Source organism: Ixodes scapularis, unplaced genomic scaffold (assembly GCF_016920785.2).
Source record: "Ixodes scapularis isolate PalLabHiFi unplaced genomic scaffold, ASM1692078v2 PGA_scaffold12__126_contigs__length_90152505, whole genome shotgun sequence".
Lineage (NCBI taxonomy): Eukaryota > Metazoa > Arthropoda > Arachnida > Ixodida > Ixodidae > Ixodes > Ixodes scapularis.
Window position 1 is genome coordinate 52,193,000 of NW_024609838.1, and position 21,876 is coordinate 52,214,875.

Consider the following 21,876-nt stretch of genomic DNA (forward strand, 5'->3'; position numbering starts at 1 on the left):
CGCAAGCAGAATCGGACCAAGTGAATCAGGAATAACTAGTCGATGATGGCTACTGGTAACAACTACCAACTTCTCCTTATATCTACTGTTTACACCAAGCCTATTTACCCGAACCAACCTTTAAGCTTAAACGTCTTTTGAGGTTTGCACTTCTTATCGCAATTACCGTGTCAACGTTCGGTCTACGGGCCGCTGTCACTTGAACGAGCAGACGACATGTAGAAACGCTTGAGAGAGCAGACGACAGCTCGACCGATGATGCGGCCGTTTGAACGTGATGATGCACTGAACGTAGTGCGCAGGTGGTCCGTGCAACTTGCTGGTTTCCCCGCGTTCATGTTGGAACAAAAATAAATCTACCAACCACAAGTATCCATGAATTCAAACCAAAGTGCTTTCCGCCCATGCAATCAGGTGTCCCACGGCGTCCGTTTTTCCTTTTTCATGGCCCGTGTCTACGTTCTCGAATGAACCTAGCAAGCAGAAAATGCATAAAAACTGACCTTCAAACCTTTCCCGGCTCTTTTGGTAAAGCTCCAGTCTTGGCGTTTTGACAAGAAGGCAGATTTTTGTACGGTTTCTTCCAAAGTAATACAGAAATGCACGTGCCCCATGGCGACTTCTGCCCACAGCCCCAGACCGGAAGTGCGCTTGACGCGCCACCACCTCGCCGTGACGTAAGAGAGATGAGTTTGTGTATAAATAACAAATTGAGTGGCCAGACCAAGCAAGTGCCCACCTTCGATGTACCTCCTCCATTTTCCTTTCTCTTGGATGTAGCAAGTACCCGGCCCCCAGTTTCACGTGGCTATCTCCAACTTTTGAGTGAGCGCTTTCTCGGTATATTACAACACTGTTGACGACAAAGAAACTGAAGCACGTCCCGCCCAAGATAGAAATTAGTAACAGACAAAAACTCAATGCATACCTCAAACTTCCCGTTCGATATGATGGGAATTGCGATGCGCTTTTTCTTCATCTCCTCCAAGAGGTCATCTCGATTGTCTGCAAGACGAAAGCATGTGTAATCTGTCAGATCTTGCTGCAGTACTAGTTCAACAGATGTAGGGCTCCTCGTTTAGGGAGTTTGTATACTTATTTATGTGAAATTTCGAAATCCCAAGTGCTCGCTGCTTACAAAAGTTCCTTTTTTGTTATGTTACCTTTATCAAAACTTAAAAACAAGCAAAGAAGTGTTACAAACACGTGTATCAAATTGCGAAAGATACCAGCAGGCTGAACAAACAAGCTTTCTTTGACCATACAGTTGTGTACACTACACAGAAGCAGCAGCATATGTTCGGCGAAGTGTCTACACGTGCGCCGTGCCAAAGGCTGTGCCACCACCTAGCACCGTATGTTGCGCCACCGACAGCACTCATCCGCGTTCAACCTAATCCCCATAACCAAGTCACTAGCAGCCTACCACCGAACAGTGCAATGGTCGGCTAAATCGTTGCTTATTGCTGCCGTTAAATAAGCGCAACTTCGACAAGGGTCCGCAGTATACAGAGAAGCTCACAGCGACGGCCACATTCGAGCCTAGAAATTTCGTAAACAATAGCAGATGACACAATGGCACCGTCAGCTCGTTACATCTCCGAAATTTTGTTCCACTAATTAACACCGATTAGAACATTTGAAAGCTGTCGGGATAATATAGGGAACTTGGCATACAAAAGTAATTTACCTGCAAGCAGCTGTCTCCTGGCTGTACCCTTCCTCCGCAGATGCGCCGTAGGATTTCCAATAGACAGTCTTCAGGTTCTCGCCATCAAAATCAGCTGAATGCTTGGGAGAGAATTTCTTTACTAACTCTGTGCTGACCACTGCTTTCCCACCATCGGCATACAGAACGTCGGCATACATCTTTCTGGGTACGGCACGCGCACGTAAGGTTGCTGGTTCTCAAGGAAGTTGGTGGTCCTGTTCCACGACGATATGGAAACAGAAGACGTAAAAGAGATTGATTTGGACGGGATTGGGGTTGAACCACCCCTCCTTTGAGTGGATGCGAATTGACAAGAAAAACATCTCACACTGTTATTGGCATAGATCGTAACCGACAGTTTTTGATCGAATGCCCGAAAAGAGATGTTCATATTAAATCAGACAATGACGTTTTAGCGAGTATAGGCTCTTTGTAGGCTTCCTAGGTTTGCAAGCTAGGCTTCCAAACAAACCGCACTACGTGCGCTCAGCCTCGCCATGGCTCGGAGGGATATAATATCAAACTCGAGCGTGCACTGCGTGCACCGCTTATAATGTTTACTGCATATGAGGCACCCTAAGGTTTATCGCTATGTTTCGGCATGCTAGGCTCCTAAAGCAGAGAGCCATTCGGTGAAGCGTCATTCGATGAAGCGTTGTGGTTTCGTTTTCGTTCACTAGAACGTCGTTCGATTGTATCGCAATTCCTCCCGTTTGGGGTTATTCACTATGAACAGCGCCATCCACTAAAATGTCATTCGATGAAACGTCGTGGATTCGTTTTCATTCGCTGAAACATAGTTCGATCAAGTGAACGCACTCAGTCCAGTGAACAACGTTCAAGTACGTTGGTTTTAGCGAACGGAAACAAAACCGCGACGTTACATCAAATGACACTTCAGCGAATGGCGGTGTTCATATTAGCCAAAAAGAAGCAGGCCCTGTGTCTGATAAGAGGACCGATTTTCATATTACACTTGATGCGTTTCAAGTTGTTGCAAATAAAGTGGTGTTCATTCAGCCAAGTTAGCGGTGGCTATGCGGTTATCTTATCGTCCGGGCAGTTTTGGATGGCCGGTAGCCAAACCACAGAGCTACTAATTGATCGGGATCTCTGTGGTTCAGCGCAGGCGTCAGTGGCGTCAGTAGCGTGTTGGTGGAGTTGGGCGTGTCGTTCAGCACGCTTTTACTCAGCACCACATGTGAGTACGCCAGTACCACACCGTAACACCGTGCTCGGTGCGCTCGGTTAGGGTTGCCGCCAGAGCGATGGCATCAATTCTCGAGAGGAAGCGCAGGAAGAAATATTTGGAAAGGGATGAACCGTTCGCAGTGCCGCGTTCAACGAACAGTTGTAACCTCGCAGAGCGCATTCGTTGCGTGGACGGAAGCACTGTGCCGGTCGGTAACGAACCTTCATCTATGCCTGGAGACTGCCAGCCAACAGTTCCCAATTCCGACGACCCTGCCGTAGGAATTGACGGTTGCTTCAATGAATCCATGGATGGAGAGAACAGCGTGGATGCACAACGTGATCAAAGCGATACCTTCCAGCAGAGCGACAGTATCGATGTGGGACGCGACAGTCCCGATCCCGACAATGTGTCGTCTCTTGCGTACAATGAAGCACTATGTCCTTCTGAGAGCTTTCCATAGTATGGGCGTGCCACACTACCTCACTAAACAACGACACAAGCAGAGGCTGTTGCTCTCATTATGTCCCTCTTAACATCAGAAAACTTGCCTTGGACAGCGCTGTACAAAGTGCTTCACAAGGTAAACACGATGTTCGATGTTGGAAGTGACGTCCTCCCGCGCAGCAAGTATCTGTTTAGGAAACTTTGGGCTCCCAGAACCGAACATCTCTTCAAGTACCATTACTACTGTAAAGGATGTGGATCGTCACTTAATCCGAGCAAGCATGAAACCAGCCAAGTGTGTACCAAATGTGCGATGACGTCCGACCTTACGAAGGCGAAAAGTTATGGCTGTTTTTTTTTTGTCACTGAGTTTGCAACATCACATTAGTCACATAATAAGTCAAACAGAGGACGCGCTGCATGAAAATTTGGTTAAGCTTAGAGAGGCTGTTCAGGTGCCTTCAGATGTCATCGAAGACATGACAAGCGCAGCAGCGTACAAGCACCTTCAACAGACAGGCGTTGTCAAGGGGAATGACCTGACTATCACATTCAATACAGATGGCAGTCCATTCTACAAGTCCTCAAGAGTATCTGTCTGGCCCATCCAATTCATTGTGAATGAGCTGCCCCCCAGCGTGCGATTTCACCACTGTACTTTGGCAGGATTGTGGTTCGGCTCAAGCCAACCCAACATGGACCTATTCATGGCCAGGTTCGTTGAGGAGGTGACATCTCCCAACGCAGTAACCTGGGAGTATGACTCGACCACCATATCTTCGAACGTTCACGCCCTGTGCTGCTGCGTGGATGCGCCAGCGCGGGCTGAAGTGCGCAACCATATCCACTTCAACGGATACTTCGGGAGCCCCTGGTGCTTACCAAGTGGACAGCATGTGGGAGATAAGAAGTGAATGAGGGTGGCGATGTGGGTTAGTTGGTTCATACTGAAGAAAAGCCAAACAGCGCGCAGTAAACGGGGACTAGAGGAAGTCTCGTTTGCCTGGGAACAGACCTAATGGACTGGTCGTTTTGGGAGACGTCCAAGTTCCTGAGCATGTGGCCCGAATTCTGGAAAGAGGGCCAAAGTATAGTGTTGAGCCTAGCATGAAGGCGCATGAATTGTTGGCTTATGTACGGCGAGTGTCGGAAAGGGCAGCGTCTGAGGATATAGACCACTGTGTTTCGGAGGGGGTCGACTGCCTACTAAAATGTGCTACAAAACGGCCTTCGGCATCTGGGGTGGGTTCTCTACAAAGTGTTGTTACCTAGTTTCAAGACAACGCCCTCTGTTTGCTGCAGGCTGATAAGGAGGGGGGATTTTTCGTGCTACCCCGAAACCTACTGAACACTAAGGCTGACGATGCGATTAAGACGAACTTCGAGATTACCAATCTTAAGCCAAAAAGGGTCAAATGTGCGGCAGCCAAGTTGTGGAAATAATTACAACTGTCCACGCTGGCAAAAGAAATTGGAAAGACCACGAAAGGTAATCTTGATGTATTCTTTTCTGTTAAGACACATAAAGTGAATGCACCCCTGCGGACTATCGTTACCGAGAAGGGGGCGTGGCAGACACAGGTCAGTCGATTCCTGCAAGAGCACTTAAGTCTGTTAGAGACGTGTGATCCTTTTTTGGTGCGCAATCCGCAGAGTGTCATAGATTACCTTAGTAGTGGTGCAGTCACAGTTGTGGGGGGCTTTTCCATAGATGCTGAGGATCTTTTTTATTCCATCCCTCATTGCGCTCTGTTTGTCGCGATTCGTGAATGTATTGATAGAAATGGCGAGTTTGGCTTCCAGAACGCTAGCGGTGTGTGTACTGATGGTTTTTAGAGCTTCTCGAGTTTTATCTGGAGTGACCTTTTATCCCATTTAACGGTAAGCTTTTCGTTCAGAAAAAAAGGAATTTGTATCGGTTCGTCTGTGGCGCCTGTGCTTTGTGATATTTTTTTAGCCAAGCGCGATAGGGCCATTTCTGAAAAACTGAATGACGAGCGCGTTTGTAAAGTGTTTCGTTACGTGGATGACTTTTTGGTTTTGTTTATTAGGCTGGAGGGCGTATGTGAGGCAGATGTCGTGAGGAATGATTTAAAAGTTTTCACACATCATTCGCAGGGGCTCACTTTCACTCACGAACTTCACGATGGGGCTTACCTACAATTTTTGGATTTGAGATTAGAATTCATTGCTAAACACATTTGCTGGTCTTATCACCCACGCTCAAAGAAGGGTCTTCTTCCATATAATTCATCGTATTCTAAGCTAGTCAAGAGAAGCATTGCCTCGTCTGGCCTACAAGCTGCACTCGAGAGGTAATGTCATCATGTCGTTAACGATAGTTTCTCTCGGCAGGTTGAGAGACTGACCGTGGCAGATTTCCCAACTTCGGTTTTATTGAGCGTTGCGGAGGTTTTGTTAAAGAAACTCAAGGGGGAACCCTGTCCTCGGAGGGAAAGGCCAAATAAGAGACCGCTCGTAATACCGTATCTCCATAAAAGTTCACACAACTTGAAAAAAGTTGCCTTGAGGGCCATTGGTGTTTTCCGCTCCGTGTAAGCTGGCGCAACTATGCGCGAGAGTTGCCGATAAGAAGGACAAAGGCCCCGCTTGCTCGGTGAAGCATGATAATCAATATGTTGTTTGCGAGGTGGAAGTTGTTTACACAATTCCACTAACGTGTAGGAAAGCCTACGTCGGGCAGACGGGCAGATGTGTTCATCACAGACTGCGGGAGCATGACTTATCGTTGCAATCTGTGGTGGGAGCTGTAGGGGGGCATTTGCCATTGCATTGTCATGGTTGTGGGTGCGAACCTATCTTCAGTAAGAATGGCATCATTGGCAATGGAAGGAAAAGAGTGAATAGAGAAATTTTAGAGGCGCATGCAATCATCAAAGCCGGCGCCAACTCCGTAGGTTAAACGTCACTGGGCCTGAAAACAGAGAGATGGTTTTCTTGGACACGTGGTGAATGTATCATGTGACGTGGGCGGAGTTTTTTTTTTTTTTTGTTTTGTTTCCATGTGATTAAATTTCAGTTGAGAGTCAGCGCTTGTCCTGTTTGCACTTCCTCTAGTCCCCGTTTACTGCGCGCTGTTTGCCTTTTCGTGAGATAAGACGATTTAAGTCCTCATAGCCATTTGTTGCCGATGTAGACTGTATTCATTGATGTGACTAGACTGAAACTTCACTTACTACCCTTTTGACTTGATGCTACTTAATTCATTTGTGTGATTCTTCTTGACCCAAAGAGCTGCCTTGCAGCAAATTTAGTTCGACCAAGATCGTCAAACACAGCTCTTCTCATCAAGAATGATTTCGAAAGTGCATTGGCATCAAGTCAGGAATGGCAGCTGGCTCTTTGACAATTTCAGGAAAACAAACAATACAAACAGACACCTTCGAGATTTCATGGTGTGTCACGTTAAAAATGCCCACCACCTTAGGCAACGTTGGGTACCTAAATACGCTAAGTTCTGGCCGAAGTGGTTATGAAGCAACAGGGGCGGATCCAGAACTCCGTTTCGGGGGGCGGGGGGATTTGTAAGGATACTATTCTCCCATTCTTTCTTGTGCACCGGGGGGTCCACCTATGTCAAATTACCCTCCGAGAAGAGAGAGGGAGGGGGGTCGCTGCCCCCGTTGCCCCCCCCCCCCCCGCCCTTGGATCTGCCCCTGTGAAGCAATCAGTTGACAAATAGAATTATTCTATCAAACCAGTGCTTTCTTGTAGGGTTGTATCGGAGCTCACTTAAGCACCATTATAAGTAATATAATTGCTCATTTGGAAACGCTTATCAAGTACCAACTCGCATGAAAAATGCTATCCCTGGCACCAGGTGCAGGCAAGTTGTTGAAATCTGTGGAGGCGACAACTATTGAAATAAAAGTTATAAATGCAACTTAGCTGTTCTAACAAAACGGTCACCCAATGCAAAGAATATTTTTTAACACTTTGGATAGTACACCTGAATATATCGTTTCCCGAATCGGAGCACCCCTGGTGGCACGATTGCCCGAAATGAATTCTGTGTACCATTTAGCCACTTAATTTTGGTTTCAGTTTCAGATTTTTTCATGATCATCGTGTTGTGACGAAACGTGCTGAGTGCATTTTCATTGCTGCAATTTACTACAAGTGTAAATACTGTAGGCGATGCCGAGAGATACCGAAAAAAAACACTTGGCACTGTTTTTGTGGTTCCAGATGTGCCGGAATTCGGGCAAAGGTAGGCAAATTCGGAACAATGGATTGCAATGTCCCTGCTAGTGCTTGTCGTGCATGCACGTTCGCATGTACGTGAAGGAGAGTTATGCAGGCTTGGAAGTTCACATGCTTGGCTGCAGGAGTACAGACAGCGGCTGCCTGATTGAAACCAAGACCGTGCCAATCCACTCCATGGCCAGTTGGTTCCCAGTATGCAACACGCACAGAGTTGCATGGAAGGAGTTTCGAAAGTGGAATATTGCAATCAGGAAGTGTTAATTGCTGTGTATTGATAAACTTTGGTCGATCCATCCTCTGTGAGTAAATGCATAGCTTGTCGCATGATGCATTTTTCATCAAAAGTGAATTTAACTATGCCAATTTTTAGACTGCAAGATGCAATTCTGACAGGCAGTCATCCTTTCCGATTTTCTCTCTCATGCCGGGTTGCGGCAAGCTGAAGAGAGCAAACGAGAAATTCTCGGGGACGTACGCATCTCCCATCACCTTCCAATCAATGGAAAGCTACAAAAAGTGGCTTTTATCTCTTGGAAATAACGGCCACATTTTTACCATGCACATCAGAAGACAAAAGCGCTGCACCTTAAAATGAAGATCATGTCAGAAATATCAGTCTAATTGAATTCTTCTTTCTTGAAGAACGTATCTTGTGACATGCATGCCCTATTTAGTCCATTTTATTTCCCACATATGCTATGATTTTGTCTTATATTTTCTTAGGTTGAACTGATTGCTTTTACATTGCAATAAAGTGAATGCCTGCCGCTATTTCTTTGCATTAGCAGGAAGCCTGCAATGTCGGGGCACAGTGGCACACAAAGAGAGGGCACCAGAAGGAGTGCGACGAGACATGGAACTGGCCCTGCAGGGCAGCGTGTCGGTCAATGGAGTCAAGGGACCTTCCCCTCTTGCCAATCTTTCCCACTTCAACCAGGGCCCGTTTGCTCGAAGAGCTAACCGTGGTTAGCGTTGGCCAAAGTCCCTATTAGGTACCGAAAGTACCTAGTTGTACCTACGTTGTACCTACTACGGAACTTTAATGGCTGGACATAAAACAAATCCGTCCTTTATTATTGGGCTGGAGCCTGCGCCACCTTGTGCTGAAAAAATAAATCGTTATTTTTTTATGACACAACGTTTGCTTTATGGGAACCGTTTTCGGCTTAATCTAGTTGTAACTTGCAAGAAACGTTTGCTTAATTGAAAAGAAAAAGGATAGTTTCTTTTTTGTATCGAAATTCTTTCTTTAGAAGTGTGGAAGCGTAGACAAGACACCTAGTCAAAGTGCTTTGCAGTTTTCCGTTGTCGTGTTTTGCAAAAAGCAGGTGCATCGACCGTCGCTTCCAAGTCTCGCAACGCCGTGTGTGCCGTGTAGCGTGCACGGCGTTTGTTTATACGACCAGTTTCACCTCGTTGCACGCAACGCGCGTTTCTCGTTTTTGGTTATCTTATGAGTTTTCCTGTCTGTATTCTGCCCTTCGACCGACCGACCCACCGACAAACCCTCCGACCGGCCACGGACTGACTGATAAGATTTGCGGGCCGATTTCCGACTTTGCTACCGGGCAGAATGTCAAACGCAAGGAATCGCCGACACAGAAGAGACCGCACGGACGCGCAGTACGCAGCGGCAATGATGAGGCGACAGCGTGTGCTGCGGGACCGCCTGAACCCCTTTGAGGATTTCGACGAGGATGGGCTGCAGCAACGGTTCCGATTTGGAAGAGCGGGCATAATGTTTCTCGCCGACACACTGCGTCCGGACTTGGAGCGCCGTACACGTCTTAGCCGCGCCCTCTCTGCGGAGCAGCAAGTGATCATCGCCTTGCAGTTCTACGCAACTGGGAACTTTCTGATCACTGCAGGCGACTACATCCGCGTGCATGTGTCAAGTGGTTCACGGGCTGTGAGGCAAGTCACCGTAGCGCTGGCTCGTCGAGCACAAGACTTCATACGGTAAGGGTCCTTTTTTTTCCTTTTAAATGTAGTTTGCCAGCCGTATTGAAGTAAATACACTAAAAATATATCTGAATTGCTGGTGATAGGGATGTTTTGTAGGTTGCCTTTTTATGGCAGTAATATTCTACCTACTGGTAACTAGCCCTCCCCCCCCCCCCTTTTCAATAGAAAAAAAAATGATCACGGCCGTAAGCGGCCTACTTGCCCGATTGGAAAGGGCCCGGGCACGCCATTTTTCTGAGAAACCTCAGAAAGCGACCCGTTTGCACTTTTGGTAAGGACTTGCACCGAATCACAGTCACTTTATAGGTCTTGGTAACTGAACAAAAATAAAAAGGGATCCTATGAAAACAAGCAAACTTCACTACTGAATAGGTGCTACTGAGGCACTTTACTGCTACCACATACTTGAAGGGCACAGCCAAAGTCCTTAGCATTCCTCATTAAAAAGGTATTCATGAGCATTGTAGCTGTAAGTTTGCTATATGTGGTTTAATTGCTGAGGGGATCAACGACGCAGATGGCCTGACGCTGCGGAGGGGGCAGCCTTGCAGCACAAGTTCTACGACATGGCCGGCTTTCCTTTGGTCGTTGGTGCTGTTGACGGTACCCATGTCCGGATCCAGGCACCCCATGTGCACGAGGAGGCGTACGTCAACCGCCATGGATACCATTCCATCAACGTACAAGTGGTCGTTGACGCCTCTTCTCGGATTCGCAACGTGGTTGCAAGGTGGCCTGGAAGCACCCACGACTCTCGGATCTTCACGGAGAGCACCTTGGCAGTCAAGCTGGCCAGTGGAGAGTACGGCGGCCTGCTGCCGTACTCTCCACAGGCTGATACGCCATTCCTGTCGCAGTCATCAGCAGCCGAGGTCGCATACAATACGGCACACACGACGACAAGAAGCATTGTTGAACGGTAAATCTAGGCCATATATTGTGAAGGGCACAGAGATATTCATGCAAGACATTTCGAGACGACTAGCTGTCTTGACGTAATATGTGCAACACGTGCATGCTCCTTACGTCTATTCCTATTCTTTATGGCATAAAAATATTCATACAAATTTTTATATTAATCTAACGAAGCTTAAGATACCGTGGTTTTATGTAAGCAAGATGAAAGTAGTATCCTCAGATTACGAATCAATACAACTTATAATAGCTGCCTAGGGTTCTGCGGTTTCAGTTTTTATTTTTCTGGAATCGGTATACTTTTTTCGGTTGTTATTGTGAATATGAAATTTTCAGTTTTTATCGATGAATATTTTTATTCGAAAGCTTACTGCCTTTTTCCGGTCGATATCTATTGACCAGTTACGTTTTTTTTCAAGCAGGTTTGTCGAGAATGCAGTAGATTAGGTTCATATCTGAGTTATTCATCAAGCGGTAACACTTGCGGACATGGCAAACGTAACCTTGGTTATGCATGTGCTGTGACGACAAATTCTTAATCGCAAAATTCGCAAACGTAATTCTTAGCACGTTTCTTTGTTCTTCACATGTGGAGGACTATTAAAGGTGCTTTCCTCTAACCAGATAGCACCTTGAGAGAGGCTGTTTAAACAGCTTTAGTTTTTTTTTATGCTCCCTACGATAGGAACAGAATGACATTCCATTCCTCCCAGAACAAAAGTAAGACCAAATGGCTTGACAAACAATGAAAACGCTCCAAATCCGCCCTCTAGACGACCACAGCAAACTTGATGGACAAAGGAACGATGACAAACCCAAATACTTCCTAAAGTGTGCTTCCAACAGAATAGTTTGAAAGCACGAAGATAAGATAGTTGACTACTCGGTCACACGCTTCTATACTCTGTTTACTCGGTCACATGCACCTGTAATGGTCTAAAGTACTGACCATTTAGGCTCAAAATAAACTTTCGAAACTTACCTCACCAGACTTTATTGGGTTTTATCGCTTGAGACTGAAAATGCAGAACCTCAGTTATGTCTTAGGTCCCCAGGACTGACAATAATAGGGAAAAGCACTAAACTCACCTCAGGTGCCAGTGCTATGCAAGACCCGGACAGAAGTTGATATTTTGTTAATTGGACAAAAAGAAGCATTAATGACAATGGAATTTTTTTCCTAGACACAGCAGTGGAAGTAACACTGTGCCTTGGCACTTTCATATGTCAACTTTTTGAAATGTCAGTTTCGGGCTGTTTAATGGAAACTAACTAAACGTGCTAGATATGCATGTACTCATATTGAGTGCACAAGTACAGCTAAGCTGGTGCGTGCTAAGATGCGTGTAATCCAAAAATAGCGGCACATCGCTGTAAGTCGCAAACGATTGTGTGTTGCTGAGCGTCTTGACGGATTGGCCAAGAGTACATGCCTAGCAAGACCTATTCTGCTCTCATCGATGGATTTAAGAGTAGTGCCAAGGCATCATTTTGGACAATGTTGAAGTAGAGCATGCAATAACAAGTTTCCACAAATAGTCTCTAGACACCATCTTACACGTCATTCACGACTGATGATGAGTCGCTGCAATCTCAAATGTTCAGGCAAATCTTGCTTGGGATTCCGTTGTGAAAGCGCCATAAGACCCTCTGCCAAAACTTTGCTGCATGCGTCCAGGAGCTTCCACTTGAGTCAGAAATGGCGGTGCATGGACCACTAACTAATAGGAACACTAGCAGCACAATCAAAGGGTAGGAGTACTTGGATAAGGCGTTATATCAAGTGCTTTACGTCTCACATCTCCCAGACTTATAAGACGGATTCTTATTGATCAATGACAAAAGTAGATGGGTTGCGCTACCACGAACATCTATTCCTGGAGAGTGGAAGGGGAAAGGCTCAACAAGACAAGAGTCTGGCTCTCTTTCTCTTTTCACTCTGTCTCACAAGTAACATGTAGAATAAAATTTTGATGGTACTGTATTTGTTGCAGTATAAAGCTTGGTTACAAGTTAATTCTTACAGCGTTGGCAGCAATCAGGTAGCAAAAAAGTCTAACATATTGGCCTGTGCATATGCAGGTGTTTGCTTGGAAGCATATCCACGAAACCCTTTGAGGATAGCGCTTGAATAAAGCTGCACTTTGCTTGTTGCTTTCTATAAAACACATTGCACAGGCTAACCTCAGGTGACCCCGGATGTGAACGCATTGTAAAAATAATTCGGAAGGAAAATAAAATGGTATGCATAATGCCCAGCTTTCGATATCCTGGAGCAATGGGCTGGAGCTTGGGCTGGAAAAATAAGGAGGTCTGATATCGGGCACGGCAGCCAATTTGCGATTCGAATTCAGCTGTAAATTTGTCCTTGTTGCGTGTAATCCTCTTGAGTATTTGCGTTCCACGCTGTTGTCCGATTTTGCTATTGGTTTCTGGGAAGGAATAACATGTGGTTTTGATCCATGCGCTCTGTACAGGACAATCGGCCAACTCAAGCGGAGGTTCCATTGCCTTCACGCTGAGCTCCGAATGGCTCCAGAACGGTGCTGCGACATCATTGTCGCGTGCTGTGCCCTCCACAACCTGGCCAAGAGGTACCCCTGCAGGACACCCGTGGCCGCCATTCCCGCTGAGGTTCCCGTTGAGCCCGTAGCAGCCAACCGTGCTGAGAGCAACGAGGCCCGAGACTTTATTGTCAAACATTTCTTCGGCTAAGTGTAAGTGTCTGGATAGGTATCTTCTGGCTGTCCATTTATAATGTAAGATGCTTTGTTATGATTGTGGCTATTGCTTTCACCTTTTGTTTATCAGACATTGCAGATAATTATAAGAAAATTATATCAGACAGTTGTCTAACTAGATCGAATAATTGCTTGAAATAATATTTATTGTTTTGCTACTTAAACATCAATTGTATTTTTGGAAACTGCAACAGTTAGGGGCTCAACCGTGCTGCACAGTTAGCAAGAAGCCAACAGCTTTGAGATATTGATTAATTTTATTTTAAGCTCTTTTTGTATGATCTAACTGGATGTAAGATTATATAAGTTCTACCCAAAATAACCCATAAAGGAGTGTGACATATGTGACAATGCTGAAAGTGTGTTATCAAAATGACAATGGCATTCCAGCAATGCATATATCACTCTTGCACAGATCAATTTGGGTAGTGCTTGCAGATATCCCACATAGAGTTTCGAAATTTGGATGATAGAAATGTAAAGAATGATTTATGGACATCCCCTTATACCTGTTGCTTCCATAGCAGTACGTGTAAATTGCAGCATGAGTGACGAAATAAGTAATGAGAAAAAAATTTTCTTACTTCCCGCATTATTGTAGCAAAGGCTTTGATAGCTCGAAATGTGTCATTTGAGGCACTTATAATTAGCTTGTTGGAAAGAGTGTGCTCGAAAAAAATCCCTGCCGAAGCTATTGGTCAAACGGGAGTGCAGTGCAATGTCCAACACTCCTGCAATCGCACGCTGCAGCTCAACTGCGTGTTACTGCTTTGGTTCTTCGCACTCTCTGGAGCTCTCTTTTTATACTGTCATTATTTTTTGTAATACATTTCCCATACCGACGGATGCTTTATGGGAAGTGCTGAAGTCAGCCCTATAACAGACTATGTGTGCACAGTTTATGATGAGGCAACTGAAGAAGACCGTTATTTTCCCATTCAATATCTACAAACTGATACTATTTAATGGGTACAGGACCATGAATAGGAGAGTATAGTGAAACAATGTTCATTTGACACCAATTTCAAAGCTATCAGTACAAATTATATATACTACCCCATAGAATGTTCATTTTTCACTGCATACTCATGGTTACTAGCTCATAGGATGTACATAGTGTACGCTTCTGAGTGTTGACGCATAACACCTTTCACAGGTTTTTCCAACCTGCAAAGCTTTTCTCTTATTTTTCACAAACCTCCTAGGGTTAGTTCATATTTTCTTCATCCTGGCTGGCTTGATAACATCATTTGCAAAACATTTATTTTTAGTAGGGCATTGTCCAGAGAGGAGCTTTATTGTACATACTACACTCTCATTAATTCAAACTCCAGAAAGTCACATATTTTAGTTGGATATATATGATACTAGACAACATTATGATTTGTTGCATGGATAGCGACATATACAAAGCAAAATTTGGCCAGTTTCCTCTACATAGCACAGTAGCTTGCTTATAGTTAATGCATAACTATAAGCAAGTTCAGGCATAACACATTTGTGAAAGAACTGTGACTAAGTTTATTCATCCGGCAAAAAAGTCGTCAGTTGTGGACTGTTTAGTCAGCACATGTGATTTCAAAACAAAATTTTCAATGTCAGCCAACGGAAGTAGCTCTTTACGGGACTTTTCCTTTGCAGACAGAAACTTCCGGAGCTGAGCGATGTGTTCAAAGGCCTCTGCGGCTGTGACAGTTCGTAGTGGGTCATCCATTTCTTCATCGTCATCTTCACTTTCACTGCTCACTGTGCTGGCATTACTTTCCGTACTATGTCCTCTAATGAGTCATCATGACAAACACACACATCGTGGTCAAGACTAATATATCTCGCCTGCACGGCGTTCACATTACGTGTTTCAAGGCCAGAAATCATGATGCCAGTGAGCTGTGCCTCGTCCTCGTTGTCGTCTTGGTCATCATTGCTAGTCTTGAAGCACATAATGTGAACGCCGTTTTCCGTTCATGTGTGCCGTTTTCGCTTAATTCATAGTTTTTTGTTCTCGCGGCCCAGTTGACTGCGCTTCTTCCGAGCACTGGTGCACTGCGGAGAAGCAACACTCGCAAAAGCAAGCTCCGCAGGTATTGCTTCTCTGCGGTGCACCGATGCTCGGAAAGAAGCGCACTCAAGAGGGCCGCGAGAACAAAAAACTATGAATTAAGCGAAAACGCCATTCGAATTAAGTGGCTTATAAATACATAAAAAAGCTTAGCGCGGAAACCAAAATTTTTAAACCTGTTTGAATTAACTGGAAGTACGAAATATCCGAGTTCGAATTATCGCGAGCCTACGTACAAGCAGCAAGTAGATTTCAGCTCCAAAAAACTGTTGTTTTGGATAACAGTGCATTTTTTTCTCGGTTGTATATCTATTCTGTGCGGACAAGTGATCACTTTGTGTTTTGATGTATGTGTGTTATTTCCCACCCCTCCTACAATAATGCCCTCGAGGCGCTGAAGGTACGTACTCTTTAAATAAAATAAATAAATAAATAAATACTTAAAGAACAAGGTAAGTGGTGACAATTCAAGGTAATAAGAGTTGAAGACCCGGGGCCCCAAAAGGTGACACACGCAACAAAATGATGTAGTGTTGTGTTTGATCCCTTTTTCTGTTCCTGAGTTTCGGGATATTCTTAGTATGAACTTGTTCGTACATAAGCAGCACACAGTCTATAGGTCGCAGGAGCATATCCAGGCAGAGAGAGCCTTTATCTTAAAAGCAGAAGGAATATTTGCAGATGCAAGTCAGAAAGTGTCTGTGGTCCACTCATCGATTACTCGAACATTTTCTTAAAACACAGAAACTCGACCTTGGTCTTCTGCCGGGAGGCTAACCGTCTTGGCGACCTCCTCTCTTGAGCTGTGACGGGGAGCCGCGTTATGAAAGGGAAACATGTGAAAGGATATAGGAAAGAAGGAATTATACATCTGCCTTTGAGCTTAACCCATATTTTTATTTTAGGTATCCATGTAAATTATGTGCCACCTACGGGGCGTCGAAAGCCTGAGTGCCATACTGCCAGTATGATATTCTGTTGCTTACTTAACCACAGCGTAAAATATTGCGATCAGAACAACCACGCTGCTCTAGTGTAGGGATAGTCAACGACATGGAAAAGATTGTGTGCAAGCTTCCCTTGTAGATAGCATTCATAAAATAAATGAAGTGTCAAACATACCGTGTTTGCACGATTCTAACGTGCCCCCGATACTTACATGCAGGCAATTTTAGCTCCCAGATATCGAAAAATTTAATTGCTGCCGATTCTACCACGCAGCTAAAGTAATGCACTTTGAACACCCATACCTCATAAAACCAATTTTAGGAAACGCACGGCAACACACAAAATAAATACCGCGCACAAGTTTCTGTTGTCGGAATCTGGCAATTGGTCTTCGCTGTCCACAGACTGCAGAAGGTCATCCTTGCTTCCGTCTAAAGCGTTTGAGGTGCCGTTCTTCTTGCGCTTGAACGAGTGCGCGACCGTTGCCTATTAGAGGGACGTTTTAGAGTGCAGCTCTTAGGCGCTCGTTTCCGGCTTGAGCGGCGTCGCCGTCGCCGTCGGCGTAAACGTCGGTGCATGATGGGTAAATTTTTCCGCTAAATCTAGCGGAAAAATTTCCCCGCTAAATCTAGCGGGAAAATTTCCCCGCTAAATCTAGCGGAAAAATTTGTCCGCTAAACCTAGCGGAAAAATTTCTCTGCGGGGTCATGTGACCTGGGGGTCACGTGACCCCCCCCCCCCCGAGGTCACGTGACCCCCCTCCCCCTCAGTACCCTTCCCTACACCTCCTCAAGAGCTGCGCTCTAATTCGGCGTTAAAGAGTTGTAAACGGCCTTCACTTTTTTTTTTCATACAACACTTCGCGAGCTCATTGGGTCGCTGGGATTGCGAGTCTACGCAGTGTCCCTCCGTGGTTATCGTTTCCCGTCAGTGTGATGACATAAAGGCGAAAGAAATCGCGATACGGATACCAAAATATCTAATCTAAACAAACGGTCACAAAAATGATTGGGCTAGCTGCCTTGCGTTTTTCTTTTGAGTTTTCGTTTCAATTGTAAGTGCATCTAATTTTAGGCACCCATTTTGGCAAAAAAAGTGTGAGCGTTATAATCGTGCAAACAAGTATGTAGGTCAGAAAAAACGCAAAATGTGTATAGAACACAGCGACAAACAATGCAAGTAGCTCATTACATGAGTTAATCTTGTCCTAATTGTCTTTTTATCAGTTCAATTTGCAGCTGTGTTCGGGTGGTTTCAAGTCTAATGAGTTCTCTTTGCTCCCTGAGCACTTCCTCCCCTATAGCATAGAAACTCCGTGCAGCATTTGCTGCAGCGAGGGTTGCGTTTGCAGCCTGTATGGCCCCATTTGTGTACTTTCTCTCAAGGAGTATATTCTCATGCTCCAGATCCTGCTGTCGCTCGGCCCTTCTCTGGTACTGCTGTGCAGCCTCACGGGTTCAGCGCTGGTTGTGCTGCACAACAGGAGAGGCCAGTGTTCTCTGTGCTGCGTCGTCTTCAACTGTACTGCTGCCAGATGACGAGGGTGGCGGCGTCGTCACCCTTTCCGTGCAGCTGCTGTAGTGACACACATGACCAGGAAATTGTTTGAGGTTAAAGGGATACTACAACAAAATTTCGGGTTTCATTTTTTGGTCTATATGTGTTCGAAGGAGCAGTATCACATCGAACACAACAATATCTTGTTAAAAAGTCACGAAAAGGAATTTTAAAACGAATTAAGCGATTGGCAAAGAGCACCAGGTGGATGTTGCTAACGCCTCGTTTGTAATGTCCGTCTAAGAACCTTGACAGCTAGTGACGGTAACTGTCTCGCCTCCGGCTACCACAATAGAAGAGGGCAAGGAGGAACTCTCCTCTTCCAAAGAATCCTTTTCGTATGTCCCAGAAGAGTTTCTTGTCCCCCTACAAGATTATAAAATATTAACCCGTCACTCAAAATTCGTAGAAAAGCAGCCGCTTTGGTGGCTAGAACGACTAGGCCATCCTCTCGACGTCAGCCTCGTCGCAGCTTTGCTCGTCCCGAGACGAACTACGTCACGATTGCGTTGGGTGTCACATGCTTTCCGCTGGCTGTTCTCCGAGCGCTTGTCAGGGTGGGCCGTTTGTAACGAAAACTATAGCCACCAGGTTCAAAATACAAACGTGCGATTGTCATTCAGGGATACAGTGGATCATATTCAACCTATTTTTGAACACGACGGGTATATTTTTAATTTCGTTGAGGTATCCCTTTAACGCATAAGCCTTTACAACGATTATCAGCAAACTTAAAATGCCAAGTCACAGACTGGCTGTGGATGGCAGCCCGAGGTACAATATTGTCCTGCGTAAAGTTAATGCTCGGGACGTGTTCCGAGCATGCGCAGTGAGAAAATTGGCAGCTCACAGAGGGCTATTGTTGGGCAGGAGTGAACTTGTAAATTTCAGCATAACTTGGCAAACTGCAAGGGCTACAGCTCCAGAGAGCTGCTCAGAGCATTGAAGCAAAGGATTGTGACTAGACACCATACTCGTGCACGTACGTCCTCCGTGACATGATTCTCTCCGTTCTCTATCTCTCCAAGTGATGCATGAGGGCTGCAGTGCATGACATTTTTGACGTCACCCTGGATTAGGGTACATATATGTGTGGGAGAACTGAGTGCAACCTGCGGCAACCTTAATCCAGATGTGACAGTAACACTTGTCATAATTTTACCACATATGTTGGTGGTACAACAGACTGGAGTGCCTAACCCCACAACTTCGTTTCATTGGCGGTTGGTAGAGTCGCCATATAGACATTTGTACAAGATTTAAAACAAGTAGATGTGGCACACTCACACCAGCCGTCATATTTGATTATTGTGTACCCAAGCAATGTCCGGCTAACTGGGACTTTGATACTTTTTTAGATTTTGTTGGCACAGATCAGCATCGAATAAGTCATTGGTGCTTTCTCGACTTAATCTCATAAAAGTTACCAAAAAAGAATGGATTTTTGCTACGTTAGCAGGCATGTACGAAGATCATGCAAAAACATTTCCACTGACAGTGGAAAAATTTGGGTATTGAGTGACCTGACTGAGAAGAAAATAGGTGATCTCAACTTGAGAGAAAGACTACCATAGCTTTGTTGATTATGATGTAAATATTTCTTTGTAATTTTGTGGTACAAATAGTTTCAAACTGTGAGTTTTACTGCATTTACCCTAATAAATGGTTTCATTGGCACTTTTTCAGCAGTGCAGAAATGGCTAAATATGTGAAGGTGGTGTCCTTGTGCTGTGTTCTATTCTCTACTGGAGAGGTTTTGACTCGTGCTCCTGATATTGTCGTTTTGCTTCATGAAGTTGGTCTCTATGTAAGGGCACGCAGCAGTAGTGTTATGCAACTGACATGTCCACTTTGAGATGGAAAAACCAATATATTCTTTTATGACAATCCAAACTGTTCCCTATGCTCATCAATGTTTTCTAGGAGCATGCCAACAGTTGCACCTTCAGCGCGTGCTCATTCTCTCCTGCTGCTCGTGCATCCTTGTGCTGTCAGGGCTAGTAAGCTGTAACTGGGTGCAGAGCTTCCACTGTACTATCGCCTCCATTGTCACAGTCTACATACAGTGTGCAACGATATCAAACTTGTAGGCGTAAGGGTGGGCCATTCAATTAGCACAAGTAAGGTGATCGACGAAGCCACGTGCTCATACCTACAACTTTAGTATTGTAATGTATAAAGTATCAACAGGAGCATAGCTAACACAGCATGGCCTATAAAGTGTTACCTACTTTTCGGTGTCACCGATGATGACGTCAATCCCACAGATAGTCGGGGAATCGTCCCCGATCCCATTTAAAACAGTCTCGACAAGTGGTGTCAGCTGATGGGGGTTGGGACCAGCACCTATGAATTGAAGTACACTTATTTTGTTTACTAGGATGTAAGCACAATTAAAGGTGGGGGAGGGGAGACAGGGTGTTAATTATTCAACATAGTATCAATGTGCGAATGAACAGAAAACGCGTAAACATGTAATTGCCAATAATGATAAGATTTTTTTCTTACCTTCGTTTTTTTTCACCCTCAGATTCCTATTATCCGGTCTCGGATAATATGTGATGTTGGGCAATTTTTTTTTTTTTTTTTGGTTTGACAGCAAACTCACTGTTGCCAGCTACCGGCTAGCCTGGCCCATTCTGTGCCTGAATCGGTTGCGTCGGAAGTGTTTGAAACGTGGAGGGGCGACGGGGCCTCTGAGCTTAACCCCGCCCCCTTTTCCAGCATTGTTTACCGCAGCTGTCTGAAATTTCAAAGGGGGGGGGGGGGGGAAGAAGGGGAAGGGGTCTGAAGCCCCCCTGCCCTTGTTCCCACGCTACTTGCCTACATACATTTTTCTTCTGTGTTTAGTTGAACAACAGTGTCTACATTGTTTAGTGCTAAAGACAATGTTTTTGGCAAGCGAAATTTGGACATTAATTTTGAGAAATTACGCAGGCCCACTGCGTGGAACAGGATCCAAGGTGCTTTGCGGCTATTTCTGTGTTAGTGCCACTGTGTTGAAACTTGTGCGAGTAAGAGCTAATTAATCTTCGGGCTTGCCCTCTCATGATATTGAGCGAAATGTTAGTTGTCGCGCATTGAATGGGGTCTTCGGCTGAGATATTTGCCCCAAAAATTTGAGGGGCTAATATATCACTCTCTAATAAATTTGTACAGTGCACCCAAAGTTTCCAATAAAGATTTTTACAAATATAGCCCTTTTTTTCTGTTTTGGTGGCGCAAATATTGGAACTTACCTGTCCGTTGGTCATGTTCTTTGTACAATCTGTACAAAGTTCGGCACTTTTTAAGTAATTTTCTCCATGCTTCTTGAAGTTGTTTCACTGAACGCGGAACTTGGTGGCGGCGGGTCATGGAATTGGCGACTTGGTCGCAGGCGCGTCTTTTGGTTTTAGTAGTCACGGTAGGGCCGAATTTTCCCAGGATTTGGTATTTTCGAGCCTCAACTTCCCGGACTAATTCCAATTATTCATCTAGGGTCCAATTCTTTTGACGCAGCGGCGCGGTCCCCTTTGAGGTAGTCGCTCGGTTCATTTTCGTTTGCAGAAGGAGCATGATCGTCTGCTACCTTGGTTTGTTTATCTACACAATCGCAACATTATTCCTGCTAACCGTAAAATATTTTTTCAGAAGCAACGCGAAATAACAAACAAGTGCATTTCCAACAACTTCAGTATTGTTAATTTCTCGGTTCTACAACTTTCGCAGACGGCACAACGGAGTTGATTCGGAAAAACTGCATGTACCGGCTTTCTTGGAGGGCGAGTGAATTGAACGATCGGCAGGTCACTGGTCTTTTATGGACAACGTAGCATTTCACTAAACCCAGAGAAAGTTCTGCTACTCATCACTGCTAAAATTCATTGGACCGTTGAGCCTCTGTCCGCCGTTTATCTGCAGAACAGTTGATGCTGCAGCTGCAGTCGCACTGTAAGCAGAATACGAGGATTTTGTACAAAATGGACACCCTGAACAGAAATTTTCCCGGCGTGACTACTTTCGATAAACCGCAATCGCTACTCAAAAGGCAACTCTCCGTAATGCTTGCTTTCAATAAATGTATTCTGATCCTGCTCCTGCTTGAAGTTAGTTTCACAGCGCTCAACATAAC